This window comes from Pan troglodytes, chromosome 10, assembly GCF_028858775.2.
Source record: "Pan troglodytes isolate AG18354 chromosome 10, NHGRI_mPanTro3-v2.0_pri, whole genome shotgun sequence".
NCBI classification, from domain to species: domain Eukaryota; kingdom Metazoa; phylum Chordata; class Mammalia; order Primates; family Hominidae; genus Pan; species Pan troglodytes.
In genome coordinates, this window is record NC_072408.2 from 80,843,117 (window position 1) to 80,859,420 (window position 16,304).

General features: G+C 33.6%; 2 long non-coding RNA genes across 3 annotated transcripts in view; one reads left to right on the plus strand and one right to left on the minus strand.

Annotated features, from left to right (window-relative positions):
* Positions 1 to 16,304, minus strand: part of LOC134807489 (uncharacterized) — a 476,245-nt gene that overhangs the window by 241,399 nt on the left and 218,542 nt on the right. The gene's annotated exons all lie outside the window — the stretch shown is intronic.
* LOC134807490 (uncharacterized) overlaps positions 9,629 to 16,304 on the plus strand; it is a 142,891-nt gene continuing 136,215 nt past the window's right edge. For both annotated transcript variants that reach the window (XR_010148082.1, XR_010148083.1), the window contains exon 1: positions 9,629 to 9,765. This is a non-coding gene — a long non-coding RNA (uncharacterized LOC134807490). The remainder of the gene's footprint in view (positions 9,766 to 16,304) is intronic.

Genomic DNA, 16,304 nt, shown 5'->3' on the forward strand with positions numbered 1-16,304 from the left:
TATATTTCTTCTTTATTTTTTTCCTAAGTGGAAAGGTTAAAGGCAAAATGTAACATATAATTATTTCATAAGCAAAGACCATAAGATAAATAACCTAAATGGTAATAGTATCCTCACTGGAAATAAACAAATATGGTACAGAACATTTTAGTTCATTCCTGTTCTGTCCAGGTGAAGATTGCTTTTCAATTACTTGTTTAAAATGAAAGCTTGTGACCGAAACAACTGTGCCAGATTGGTATTTGAGGTCTCTAATTTGCTGTGCATGACATCCCTTGGAACAGATGCATGGGGACAGAAGTGACTAAAATTGCTCTTTTGTGATGGCTGATCAGAGGCTAATATAGCCAAGGAACAGCAGCTTAGCTAAGAACTATTCATTGCATCAGCTGTCCTTCCTGGAGTTAGCCACCGCAAATACATGGATCAAAAATTTCATCAGTCTTTGAGAGCACTCTATGTCTCTGTGTTTTATAACTGTGGAAGCTACCTTCTCATGTGTTATTGAGCACTTACACGAGGCAATGTAAACTAAGTCTACCACATAATGTAAACAGGTATTGCTTTATGAGATAACATTCAGTGTTAAGTCTATATAATATCAGTACCAATAACTTGCTTTCATTATCTTAGAATTTGTTTTAGACAACATTTTTATTTGATATTCCCGATTTAAGGTAAAAGCTGAGTGAGATTAACACAAGTTACAGAATTAGATTATTAGAGATAGAATATACATCGACCTTTTACAAGTCAGAGATTTGGGCAGGGCGCAGTAGCTCACGCCTGTAATCCCAGCACCTTGGGAGGCTGAGGAGGGTGGATCATGAGGTCAGGAGATCAAGACCATCCTGGCTAACACAGTGAAACCCCATCTCTACTAAAAATACAGAAAAAATAGCCAGGCGTGGTGGCATATTCCTGTAGTCCCAGCTACTCGGGAGGCTGAGGCAGGAGAATCGCTTGAACCCCGGAGGTGGAGGTTGCAGTGAGCCCAGATTGCGCCACTGCACTCCAGCCTGGGTGACAGAGCAAGACTCCGTCTTAAAAAAAGAAAAAAAGTCAGAGATTTGGTATAACTATTGTATTTTATGCTGAGATTCTAATACATAGAATATTCAATCAGATGGAATCTCATGCAAATATTTAATAAATATGCATATATTTTGCTTAGAGCAGTGGTTTCTGAAGAAGCTTACATGTAAATCATGAGTTGTTAATTCATTTACTGAAGGATAGACAAAAATGTCAGTACTTTAATCCATATTTATTTGATAGCAAAAGATAAGAAAAATACTAAGATATAATAATATTTAATATACAGATTTCAGTATTCCTTTACTGATTTGAAACATCCTGCATTTAGGTAATTAAATTATACTAACAGTAGAGTGAGTTTCACAATAGGCATAATTGATAGTGGTGCCCTCAAAATTTATTCACAGCTAGTTATTTGATTTGTAGATTTTATTTTTATATTTTAATTAAATTAACTTCCATTATTGACAAATAAAAATAATACCAATAACGTAAGCAAAATCAGACAATGTAGCTGTGTAATTTAAACATGCCAAATAATTCTATTTGTTACATAAGCTAATTTCCATCCATATTACATGGTAAAGAGGAAAGAAAGAGAAAATGGAATTTTTAATTAGATCTGAGAACTAATAATTTCAAATACTTCTGAAATTTCCAGTGAATGGTAACCCTCAATTAAATACTTTTGAAATTTCCAGTGAAGGGTACCCCTCACTTAAATATCAGAGATAAAGATGTACATTGTGTTTCTTGCCCAGAAAGGGACAAGGGCACTGGGACACAGTGTCTCCATCAAAGCAAATAGTAGGCCATACTTGGGAACTTTTAAGAAATCTTGGCGTTCTGGGATTAGTTGGTTGTTTGTGGAACAAGATTCGAAAAAGTGAGACTCTTAGGAATTCCTTACATTAAGCAGGTAGAGGTTAGTGACTTGGAAGGCCAACAGTTGTATATTCTTGATGTACTCTGCATGAAACCAGTTTTGCAGTGATAAACACACAGGATTTTAAAAAGTCAACCCTTTGGCTTCCATTTCCTCTTGCTGGAGAAGAATTTTTTGTTTTCATCATTAATAAGAAAACTATATGAAAAAGAGACTTATGTCCACTAATGTGAATGCTGAACTTCACTCTGAATATAATCATGCCTTGAAATATAACTTCTTAAATTATGATTCTCATGTTATCAGTGATAATTTGAAAAACTGAACATCAAGAATATGAAAAGAAAAGGTATAATGAAGAACAAGTTTTTAACAGTCATATAAAATATTTAAAGTACTATTTATTTTTTCTTTAATTCTGTAAATTATATTTAGTATATGCTTTGTAATGCATATAATACTTCAGAACAGTACACATTATGTATTAAATAAATGTATATGCTCAATAGCTTTGATTGACAGGTATATGCCATAAAATATGTTGGAGACTGTTAATCTCTAAACTGTATGGTGGCAATTTGAAGGTACAAGGTGGTATTCAGAGGCTTTAACCTTTGGGCTTTACCTATCTTTTGAACTACATCTCCGTTCTTCCCCTCATTCTTTCCTTAACCCTACTACCATGTGAAGTCCTTCAGCAGGCCAGTTAACTTTCACCACCCCACACCTTTGTGATGAGGGATAACACAATGATGCATGAAAGTGAATTTCACCTTTTTTTTTTTTTGAGGCGGAGTCTCGCTCTGTCGCCCAGGCTGGAGTGCAATGGCACTATCTTGGCTCACTGCAAGCTCCGCCTCCTGGGTTCACACCATTCTCCTGCCTCAGCCTCCCGGGTAGCTGGAACTACAGGCGCCTGCCACCACACCTGGCTAATTTTTTGTATTTTTAGTAGAGATGGGGTTTCACTGTGTTAACCAGGATGATCTCGATCTCCTGACCTTGTGATCTGATCTGCCCGCCTGGGCCTCCCAAAGTGCTGGGATTACAGGCGTGAGCCACCGCACCCAGCCAGAATTTCACTATTTTTTACTGAAACTGGCCTTTGGTCTTAAAAGTCTGTTTCATCAGTAATATGATTTGTGTCTGTGTCCCTGCCCAAGTTTCATGTCAAATTGTAATCCCCAGTGTTGGAGGTGGGGCTTGGTGGAAGGTGATTGGATCATGGGGGCAGATTTCCTCCTTGGTGCTGCTCTCCTGATAGTGAATAAGTGCTTGTGAGTTTTGGTTGTTTATAAGTGTGTGGCACTTCCCCCTTCTCTCATTTCTTTCTGCTCCCACCATGTAAAATGTGCCTGTTTCCCCTTCACCTTTTGCCATAATTGTAATTTCCCTAAGGCCTCCCCAGCCATGCTTCCTGGACAGCCTGAGGAACAGTGAACCAATTAAACCTCATTTCTTTATAAATTACCCAGTCTCAGCTATTTCTTTTTAGCAGCGCAAGAATGGACTAATACAATCAGGACTGAAAATTTATGTTATGAAAACTTGTAATACGTTGTGTGTGTGTGTGTGTTTGTGTGTGTGTGTATTTAAAATTTTCTGGGAACTAAAAGTATAAGAAATTCAAACAAAAAATTAAGTAATACGTAATGAAAACAAATGGATATGAAGAAAATAATGTCCTCAAGTTCCTTACACATTGACAACAAAGAGATAAAGAAAAAGTCAGATTATGTTTAGCATCATAAATTCACATTGAGAAGAATTGTTAATTGTCTGAAATTTTGTTTTTATGATTTTAATGATAGAATACCTTGTATTTTAACTTGTACATAGCACAGCTAGAGACCATGTACAGTTCCAGTCTGTTTTGCAACTAGTTATGACCAAATGACTAAATTTGACCTAATGAGAAAGTGAGTGTGCAATTTCAGAGTGAAAATTGTAAAGGAACCTGATTGCTCTTAATGAATGCCTCTCCAACTTCACGTGGACTGTAACTTGAAGGGGGTTGTATTCTACAAAACTTGAACTGAGAAAACAAGGGCAAAATCCAAAGAAATAAATCCGAGTACCTCAATGGCCTCATGAAATAAGCCTCCTAGTCCCCTAAATCACATATTAACTTCAACTGAGAAAGCAATAAGCATTGAATCCTTTCAAAGACATATGTTTGGTATAATTAGTATATTTTATATTGAGGTTCTTCACAACTATAACATTTAATTTAAAAGAATCTCATGCAAACAAAAATGTGGATGGATTTTTTGTTTTTCCACAAACACTATGTTGTAGACTCCTGGCTTACTTATATAGTAGCAATACAATAAACTTCATTCTTGCTTATAATTGTTTTTCTTATTTTCTTCTAGAAAATGGAAAAAAGATAAACAAATTAATGCATGCTAATGTAGAGTTAGGTCTGCCATCTGTCTACAACAGGTGACTCAGAAAGATTAATGTTTTTCAGATAATGGATAAAACTAAAACTATTTTTTTCCCTTTCAATTAAGAGATGGGACAAAAGAATTTACAGATGTATAAGATAATGTTAATAAGATAATTTACAATTACATTTGTACCTTTGAATCTACAGTCTCCTTTTCTTCATCCCTCTTGGTATCCTGCCCTACCCTTTCATAACCAACTTTCTTCTCTCTGTTTCTATGAGATTCATTTTTTTTTAGATTCCACATATAAATGAGATCATACAGCATTCTGTGCCTGACATTTCTCTTCGAAAAAGGTTCTACAGGTCCATCGATGTTGTAAATGACAGACTTTCCTTATTTTTAAAAGTTGTATAGTATATCTATAATGTGTATATAGCACATTTTATTTATACATTTGTCCATTGATGTACACAGGTTGTCCCTATCTTGGCTTTTGGGAATAATAGTGCTGAAATAAACATTGGAGTGCAGATATCTCCTCCATGTACCAATTAAATTTCCTTTGGATACAAATGCAGAAGCTGGATTGCTGAGTCTTATGGCAATTACAGTTTTAGTTTTTGAAGATTCTCCATATTATTTTCCAAAATGGCTGTACTAATTTATATTCCCATCAACAGTGTACCAGGGGTCCTTTTTGTCTACATCCTTACCAAAACTTGATATTATTTGTCTTTTAGATAATAGCCATACTAACAGATGTAAGGTGATATATTTTTGTGGTTTTAATTTACATTTCTTTGATGATTAGAGATGTTGATCTTTTTTTTTTCACACATCTGTTGGCCATTTGTATGTCTCTTTTTTAAAATTGTCAGGTCCTCTGCCATTTTTTTTTAATTTGGGTTATTTGTTTTCTTTTTATTGAGTTGTTTAAGTTCCTTATATATTTGGGATATTAACCCCTTATTGGATGTATGATTTGCACATCCAGATAACCCTTAAACAACATGAGGGTGAGGGGCACCAAACTTCTGCTTAGTAGAAAATCCTTCTATGCATTTGACTTCCCCAAAATTTAACTACTAATTGCCTACTGTTGACCAGAAGACTTAACGATTATCTAAATAGTTCATTATCAAATATATTGTGTATTAACTGTATTTTTACAATAAAGTAAGCTGAAGAAAAAATACATTATTAAGAAAATCATAAGGAAGAGAAAATAAGTTTATTATTAATTAAGTGGGATGAATCATAAAGATCTTTATACTCCTTGTCTTCATGTTGAATAGGCTGAGGAGGAGGAGGAAGTGGAGGGCTTGGTCTTGCTGTCTCAGGAGTGGCAGAGGAAAAAAAAAGAAAAAATCTGAGTATAAGTGGACCTGTTCAGTTCAGACCTGTGTTGTGCAAGGTTCAACAATATTCCATGGGCTGTTTCTTCACTCTGTTGTTTTCACTGCTGTGCAGAAACTTCTTAGATTGATGTAATCCCATTTGTCTCTTTTTCACTTTTGTTGCATGTGCTTTCAAAGTTCTAAGAAATTATTGCCCAGTACAATGTGGTGGAGATTTTCCTCAAGTTTTTCTTCTAGAAATTTTACATTTTCAGGTCTTACATTTAAGTCTTTAATTTATTTTGAATTGGTTTTTGTGCAAGACGTGAAATAAGGATACAATTATTTTTGCATATGAATATTCAATTTTCCTAACACCACTTATTGAAGAGAATGACCTTTTCCTATGTGTGTTCTTGGCATCTTTGTCAAAAATAAATTGGCTATAAATACTTAAATGTGTTTCGTGGCTTTCTATCCTGTTCCATTGGTCCATGTGTCTATTTTTATGCCTGTGCCATGTTGTTTTCGTTATACAGCTCTATAATACATTTTAATATCAGGGAGTATGATGCCTTCAGCTTTATAGTAAGTCTTAAAGTTGAGTAGTGTCAATACTACAACTTTGTTCTTTTCCTTCAATATTGTGTTGGCTATTTTGGATATTTTGCCTCTCAATAAATTTTAGAATCAATTTGTCAATATCCACAAAATAACTTGCTGGAATTTAAATTGCGATTGCATTGAATCTACAGATAAATTTGGCAAGAACTGACATTGGAAAATATTTGGCCTTCCTACCCAAGGACATGAAATATCTCTCTTCTTAACTTACTCCTTCTTGATTCCTTTCATCAGAGTTGTGTTTTCCTCATATATATTTTGTACCTATTTTGTTAGATTTATATCAAGGTATTTTATTTTTATGAATGGTAATATAAATGGTATTCTGCTTTAAATTTGTAATTATACTTGTCCATTGCTTTTATATATAAAAGTTATTGACTTTTGTGTATTATTAACCTTGTATGCCACAACATTGCTATAACCATTCATTAGTTCCAAATATTTTTTTTTGTAAATTCTTAAAGATTTTCTACATTGTTGAGCATGTCATCTGCAAACAAAGGCAGTTTTATTTCTTTCTTCTCATTCTGTATACCTTTTATTTCTTTTTCTGGTCTTAGTGTTAGCTAAGATCTAATATAATGTTGAAAAGCAGTGATTAGAGGTGATGACATCGTTGCCTTGTTTCTCGTCTTAGCAGAAAAGATTCTAGTCTTTCACCTTTCAATATAATGTTACTTATAAGTTTTTTGTAGGTTTTCTTTATCAAGTTGAGAAGATATTGCCCCAATATAAGTATTAATGCTCTGCATTCCCAATGATATACAGCTTTACCAGAATCCTAAAGTTTTGATAGGCAGTGTTTTCTTAGCCGTTTGTTTTAAAAATCCATTATTCCACTTCTTCGATAGGGGGTTATTTATAATCTTGTATGCTGTTTCTAAAATTATGAATAATCATTCATATAAAAGATGGAAAACCTATAAATATATAGCTGAGAAAACTATGAGAATGCAAACAGTTCTGTAAGCAAAATTTCAGGAAACAGCACTGTTAGAACTCCAAGTGCCTGCCTTTTAAACCTTTCCTCAATCATAAAACTTTATTTCACAAATAGTAACTGCTATTCTTTACACCTTTCTTTACAGACTTATTATCCAATATGTCCCTAAACAATATATTTCACTTTGGTCTACATCTGAAAATCACAAAATTGGAGCCATATAAAATGTATCCTTTGTTATATTGCTGCTTTTCTTCAAAATAACTTTGTGGTCTGTATCTGAAGTTTACGCATTTTCATTGCTCTATACTACACCATTGTACAAATACCTCACTCTTCATAAATTTTACTAATGACAGATATGCAGGGGTTTTTCCCTCCACTTTTTGGTAATTACAAATGTTGTTGATAAAAATATTCCTTTACTTTTCTCTTGGTGCACATGTGTACTCATTAATGTTGTGTATATACTTAGAAATGGAATTACTGTGTTATGGAATATTGTTATTTTTAGGTGTAGTCTATAGTGATAATTTCTTTTTTCAAAGTGGTTTTACCAACTTAAACTTTGAAGAGAAGTGCATGAGGTTCCTGCTGCTCCACTTTCTCATCACACTGACCTACCTTGTTTTCTATTTTCTTTTATGTTACTTTATTGTGGTATGAACACTTAACATGAGATCCCACCTCTTAACGATTTTTTAAAAATATAATTTGTTGTTGTTCGCTATAGGAACAATGTTGTACAGCAAATCTTTAGAGAAGCTTATTTTTCTTGCTTGACTGAAACTTAATGCCCATTGATTAATAACTCCCCATTTTCTCTTCCCCACAGCCCGTCAATCATGATTCCACTCTTTGAATCTTTAAGTTTCACTATTTTACATTCATCATATAAATGGAATCATGCAGTATTTGTCTTTCTGTGACAGGTTTATTTCACTTAGAATAATGTCCTCACAGTTCCTTCATGCTATTGCATATTCCAATTTCCTTCCTTTTAAGGTTGAAATGTATTCCATTGTATGTGTACATGATTTTGCATTCCTTTTTCTTATACATTCATCTGTTGATGAACATTTAAGGTGTTGTCATAACTTGGCTATTGTGAATAGTGGTGCAGTGACATTGGTGTATTAATATTTCACTAAGATTCTGACTTCAATCTTAAATACACAAAAGTTAGACTGCAGAATCATATGGTTGTTCTATTTTTTATTTTTTGAGAAACCTCCACACTGTTCTCCATAGTAACTGTACCATTTTGCATTCCCACCTACAGAACACAAGGGTTTCAATTTCTTCACATCCTTGTCAACACTTTTTTTTTAATAATAGACATTCTTATAGGTATGAAGTAATATCTCATTGTGGTTCTGACTTGAATTTCTCTAATAATTCTTGAGTTGATTATTTTATTATATACCTTGTGGCTATCCATATATCTTCTTTGGAGAAATTTCTATTAAAATCATTAGTCTTTTTTTTATTGTGTTCTTAGTTTTTTTTGCTATTGAGTTATAGCAGTATATTGTAATTTTTAGATATTAACTGCACAATAAATTTATGGTTTGCAATTTTTTTCTCATTCTGTAAGTTGCCTTTTCACTCTGTTTATTGCTTCTTTTCCTGTGTAGAATTTCTGGTTTGATGTAATCCCATTAGTTTACTTTTGGTTTTGTTGTGCATACTTTTCATATTATGCTCATAAAAGTATTCCCAAGACCAAGGTCATTAGGCTAGTTCACCATTTTCTTCTAGGAATTTTATAGTTTCAGGCATTACATTAAAGTCTTTAATCTTTTCTGAGGTGATTTTTATGTTTGGTGTAAAATAAGAGTTTTTCTTTTCTTTATATTTTTGCAGGTGTATATCTGGTTTTTTCAGCACTATTTATTGATGAGACTATTCTTTCCCCAATTTGTATTTTTTGCATTATTGTAGAAGATTAGTTGACCATATATGCATGAATTTACTTCTGGGTTTTCTATTCTGTTCATTGGTCTATGTGCCTATTTTTATGTAAGGACCATATTGTTTTGTTTACTATAACTTTGTAATTGTAGTGAATTTTTATAGTCTTATGCTTCAGCATTCACTCTGAAAGTAAATTTAGCTCTCTCATGCCAGAAGCAGGCTGTAATAACCTTTGACACAGTTTCTAGTTCTACATTTTCCCCCATTTCCTCAGTACGGGTGATCCAGATATCTGCTTTATACAACTGTCTCCTGATGAACACTTTGCTTTGAGACAGCTACATACAACCTACTTGACCTGCACTGCTAACTCCCACACCTTGCGTGGACTGTGCAGATATGCCACAGCAACCATCTCTCAGTCACAGTGTGACATATGAGAACTTGTGCCTGCTTGCTTTAAGTCCACCTATTAAAACTCCCCATGACAAATCAGATTACATAATGCCCTGGATCACAACAAAGACACTGGCTTGTGATTCTTCTTTCCTTCTGTCAATGTGCTCCCTGACCTCTGCATGGATGTGCCCTCTAGGCATGCCATGTATTTCCCCAAGAACTGTAAGTAATACAATTTTTATTTCAATTTTGTATCTCTCCTAATCATTGAGGGGATACTCCCTATCTTAAAGGCTCTAAGTCAAAAGAGTAATATATTTCAAAATAAAAAATGTGTGAGTCTCCATTTGTTCTTTCTCAAGATTGATTTGGCTATTTCTGGTCTTTTGCGGTTCTGCATATATTTTAGAATCTTTTTTTCATTTTTAAAATGTTTGCCATTGACATATTGATAGGGATTTCATTGAATTTGTAGATTGCCTTTGGTAGTATAAAAAATTGACAAAATAAAGTCTTCCAATTCAGGAACACAGAATGTCTTCTCATTTGTTTATACCTTGTTCATTTTCTTTTATCAGTGTTTTTTAGTTTTTAATATACACATCTTTCATCTCCTTAGTTAAGCTTATTTCTAGGTCTTTTGTTGCTTTCGGTACTATTATAAGTAAAATTGTTTTCTAATTTCCTTTTCAGATAGTTTATTGTTAGTGTATAGAAGTGCAACTGATGTTTGCATGTTGATTTTGTATCCTGCAATCTTACTGAGCATTTTATTACTTCTAACAGTTTTTTATGAGGTCTTAAGGAGTTTATAGTCATAAGACTATGTTATCTGTAATCAGAGACAGTATTACTTCTTTCTTTTCTAATTTTGATGTTTTTTCTTTCTCTTTTCTAGCATAATTGTTGTGCTAGAACTTCTAGTACTATGTGAAACACAAATAGTAAAAATGGTATCTTTGCTTGGTTCCCAATCACAGAGGAAAAGCTTTTAGTTTTTCACATTTTAATATGATGTTAACTGTGAGCTTTTCAGATATAACCTTTTTTTATGTTGAGGTAATTTTCTTCAATTTATAGTTTGTTCAAAGTTTTTCTCATAAATGGATGTTGAATTTTGTCAAATGTTCTTTTCTGAATCTATTGAAATGATCATGTGACTTTTATCATTTATTCTATTAATATAGTGCATCACATTAACTTTTTTTCGGCATCTGTTTAGGGAACCGTCAGATTTGCTGGAAACATATTTACCTCCCAGGGATAAATTCTACTGGATTATCATGTATGATTGTTTTAATTTTCTGTTGCATTTAATTTTCTAAGATTTTGTTGAGGATTTTTGCATCTATATTTATCACACATAATGGCCTGCAATTTTCTTTTGTTGTGACATCTTTGGCTTTGATATCTGGATAATATTGACCTAATAAAATGAATTTGGAAATATTATCTTCATTTCAAATTTTTGAAACAGTTTCAGAAGAATTGACATTTATTCTTCTTTAAATGTTTGGTAGAATTCACCAATGATGCTATCTGCTCCTGCAATTTCTTTCTTGGGAGTTTTTTGATTATCAATTCAATCTTTATATTAGTTATTGTTCTGTTCAGACTTTATATTTCTTCATTATTTAGTCTTGACAGGTTGTATGTATGTATTCATTTATTCTAAGCTATCCAATTTGTTGTCATGTAATTATTCATAGTAGTCTGTTATGATTCTTTATATTTCTTTGGGATTGGTTATAGTAACTCTTCTTTAGTTCTGATTTTCTTTATTTTAATTTTTTCTAGGTTTTTAATGAAGCTACATAAAAGTTTATCAATATATTTTCAAAAAACAAACTCTTAGTTTCATTGATTTTTCTATGTATTCTGTATTTTCTATTTTGCTTTTGCTGTACTCTGATATTTTGTTCTGTCCGCTAACTTCGGGCTTAGTTTGTTCTTTTTCCAGTTATATTATGAGATATGAAGTTAAACTGCTTACTTGAGATCTTTCTTCTTTTTTTAATGTAGGTGCATATTGCAATTAGCTTCCTTCTTAGTACTGCTGTTGCAGTATCCTATATGTTTTCATAGGTCGTGTTTTTATTTGCACTTGTCTTGCACAATTTTCTCACAAGTAATGAGCTAGAGGCAGTAATAAAGTCTTCCAATTAAAAAAAAGCCCAGGACCCGCTGACTTCACTGCTGAATTTTACCAAATATTTAAAGAACTAATACCATTTAAGTCTTTAATCCATCTTGAATTAATTTTCGTATAAGGTGTAAGGAAGGGATCCAGTTTCAGCTTTCTACATATGGCTAGCCAGTCTTCCCAGCACCATTTATTAAATAGGGAATCCTTTCCCCATTGCTTGTTTTTCTCAGGTTTGTCAAAGATCAGATAGTTGTAGATATGCGGCATTATTTCTGAGGGGTGTGTTCTGTTCCATTGATCTATATCTCTGTTTTGGTACCAGTACCATGCTGTTTTGGTTACTGTAGCCTTGTAGTATAGTTTGAAGTCAGGTAGCATGATGCCTCCAGCTTTGTTCTTTTGGCTTAGGATTGACTTGGCGATGCAGGCTCTTTTTTGGTTCCATATGAACTTTAAAGTAGTTTTTTCCAATTCTGTGAAGGAAGTCATTGGTAGCTTGATGGGGATGCCATTGAATCTATAAATTACCTTGGGCAGTATGGCCATTTTCATGATATTGATTCTTCCTACCCATGAGCATGGAATGTTCTTCCATTTGTTTGTATCCTCTTTTATTTCATTGAGCAGTGGTTTGTAGTTCTCCTTGAAGAGGTCCTTCACGTCCCTTGTAAGTTGGATTCCTAGGTATTTTATTCTCTTTGAAGCAATTGAGAATGGGAGTTCACTCATGATTTGGCTCTCTGTTTGTCTGTTATTGGTGTATAAGAATGCTTGTGATTTTTGTACATTGATTTTGTATCCTGAGACTTTGCTGAAGTTGCTTATCAGCTTAAGGAGATTTTGGGCTGAGACAATGGGTGTTCTAGATATACAATCATGTCATCTGCAAACAGGGACAATTTGACTTCCTCTTTTCCTAATTGAATACTCTATTTCCTTCTCTTGCCTAATTGCCCTGGCCAGAACTTCCAACACTATGTTGAGTAGGAGCGGTGAGAGAGGGCATCCCTGTCTTGTGCCAGTTTTCAAAGGGAAACCTAGGCATTACCATTCAGGACATAGGCATGGGCAAGGACTTCATGTCTAAAACACCAAAAGCAATGGCAACAAAAGACAAAATTGACAAATGGGATCTAATTAAACTAAAGAGCTTCTGCACAGCAATAGAAACTACCATCAGAGTGAACAGGCAACCCACAAAATGGGAGAAAATTTTCACAACCCACTTATCTAACAAAGGGCTAATATCCAGAATCTACAATGAACTCCAACAAATTTACGAGAAAAAAACAAACAACCTCATCAAAAAGTGGGCAAAGGATATGAATAGACACTTTTCAAAAGAAGACATTCATGCAGCCAACAGACACATGAAAAAATGCTCATTATCACTGGCCATCAGAGAAATGCAAATCAAAACCACAATGAGATACCATCTCACACCAGTTAGAATGGTGATCATTAAAAAGTCAGGAAACAACAGGTGCTGGAGAGGATGTGGAGAAATAGGAACACTTTTACACTGTTGGTGGGACTGTAAACTAGTTCAACCCTTGTGGAAGTCAGTGTGGCGATTCCTCAGGGATCTAGAACTAGAAATACCATTTGACCCAGCCATCCCATTACTGGATATATACCCAAAGATTATAAATCATCCTGCTATAAAGACACATGCACATGTATGTTTATTGTGGCACTATTCACAATAGCAAAGACTTGGAACCAACCCAAATGTCCAACAATGATAGACTGGATTAAGAAAATGTGGCACATATACACCATGGAATACTATGCAGCCATAAAAATGATGAGTTTATGTCCTTTGTAGGGACATGGATGAAATTGGAAATCATCATTCTCAGTAAACTATCGCAAGAACAAAAAACCAAACACCACATATTCTCACTTGTAGGTGGGAATTGAACAATGAGAATACATGGACACAGGAAGGGGAACATCACACTCTGGGGACTGTTGTGGGGTTGGGGGAGGGGGGAGGGATAGCATTAGGAGATATACCTAATGCTAAATGACGAGTTAATGGGTGCAGCACACCAGCATGGCACATGTATACATAAGTAACTAACCTGCACATTGTGCACATGTACCCTGAAACTTAAAGTATAATAATAATAAAATAAAAATAAAAATGAAGAACTAATACCAATTCTACTCAAACTATTCCAAGAAAAGTCAAACAGGAGGAAATGCTTCCAAATTCATTCTATGAGCCAGATTATCCTGATATCAAAATCAGATAAAGCCACAACAAAAAAAGAAAAGTATAGGCCAATATATCTGATGAATATAGATGCAAAATTTTTCAACAAAATACTAGCAAGCTGAATTCAACAACACATTAAAAAGATCATACACCATGATCAAGTGGAATTCATCCCAGCGATGCAAGGATGGTTCAATATATGCAAATCAATAAATGTGATACATCATATCAACAGAATGAAGGACAAATAACCTATAATTATTTTGACAGATGCTGAAAAAAGCGTGATAAAATTCAGTATCTTTTCATGATAAAAACTCCCACAAGCTGGGTATAGAAGTAACATATCTCAACATAATAGAAGCCATATGTGTCAAACACACAGCTAGTATCATACTGAATGGGGAAAACAGAAAGATTTTCTTGTAAGGTCTAGAATAAGACAAGGATGCCCATTTTAAGCACTTTCATTCAATACAGTACTAGATGTCCTAGCCAGAATGATTAGACAAGAGAATGAAATAAAGGTCATCCAGATTGAAAGGAAGAAGTCTAATATCCTTTTTAATTTCTTCTTTAACATAATGGTTGTTCAATAGTATATATGCTTAATTTCCACATATTTGTGAATTTTCCAGTTTTTCTTCTGCTACATATTTCTAGTTTTTTTCCACTGTGGTCAGAAAATATATTTTGGTATGCTTTTAATCTTGTTTAATTTGTTAAGACTTGCTTCGTGACCTTGTATGTCATCTATTCTGATGAACAATACATGTGTATTTGAGAAGAATGTTTATTCTGTTGCTGTTATATAGAATATTCTGTACATATCTGTTAGGTCCATTTGTCTGTAGTGTTATTCAAGTCTTCTGTTTCCTTATTGATGGTCTTTCTGCATGTTCTATCCATCATGGGAAGTGAGATATTGATGTTTCATACTATCATTCTGTTGCTGACAATTATTTCATTCATTTCTGACAATGTTAGCTTTCTGTGTTTAGGTGCCTTTATGATGGATGCATAGATATTTATAATTGTTCTGTCTTCCTGTTAAAATGATTCTTTTATTATTACAAAGTATCCTTTGTTGTCTGCTGTGCCAATTTTTGGCTTTAAGTGTATTTTGTCTAAGTATAGCCAACCTGTTCTTTTTTGTTTACCATTTGCATAGAATTTCTTTTCCACCCCTTCACTTTCAGTCTATGGATGTCTTTAAATCTAAAGTGCGCTCCTTGTAGTTTGCATGTAATTAAGTCTTGTTTTCTAATCCACTCAGTCACTTTGTAGCTTTTAATTGGAGAGTTTATTTCATTTACATTTAAAGTAATTATTGATAAGGAATGATTTTTTATTGCGTTTTGATAGTTGTTTTGTGTTAGTCTTGTTCCTTTATCTTACCTTTCTTCTCCTTTGTTGATTTTATTTTATTGATAAGCTTTGATTTTTTTCTCTTTTGTGTAACTTTTATCATGTGTGTGTGGGTGTGGGGAGTGTGTGGTTACCTTGAGGCTTACATGAAATGCCTCATAGTTGTAACACTCTATTTGAAGCTGATAACTTTAGTTTAATTGCATACAGAAACTCTAAATGTTTATACCCCCCACGCAGATGTTTTGTTTTTTCAAAATTTTTTCAAAATTTTTCTTATTTTGTCTCCTTGCATTTTTGAGTTTTATACTCTCTTTTATTCTCATGTACTATTCTATACCATTGGGAGAGTATACTGAAATTTTCACAGACTTTGTAGAGGTCGAATATTTATGAAAATTTCTGTCTTTATACATTTTAATTCCAAGCATGCCGTTCTTCTTATATATCATTATTTCATAATTGCTCCAACAGTTTACCTCAAAAGTTATATATTATTATTGCCTTATGTTAGTATTTGTTTTTTTACACAAAAACTTACCAATTCCCTTACTGTTCTATTATTTCTTGTATTTATTAACCTCCTTCACATCCCAGGAACCCATGTTTTAGAATTTCACCTAATGAAGTTGTGTTAGTAGTGAACTATCTGTATTTTCCTTGATCTGAAAATATCTGTATTTAATCCCTATTATTATTATTGTTGTTGTTGTTGTTATTATTTGGGATGGTATGTTACTATGTTACTCAGGCTGGATTTGAACTCCTGGGCTCAAGAATTCATTCTGCCTCAACCTCCTGAGCAGCTAGGACTTGCACCTGGTTTTTAATCCTTTTTTTTTTTTTTGAAAAATGTTCAGCTGGATTTAGAACTCTAGATTTGCAGTTCTTATTTTATTTTAGCATATTAATAAACTATTTCAATGTTCTGTGTATTTATTTTTTGCTGCAAAAAAAATCAGTGTTAATTGAATTGTTTGACTTACCATACTGGAAGAGGCAGTCCTCCATGGGCCCTAAGCA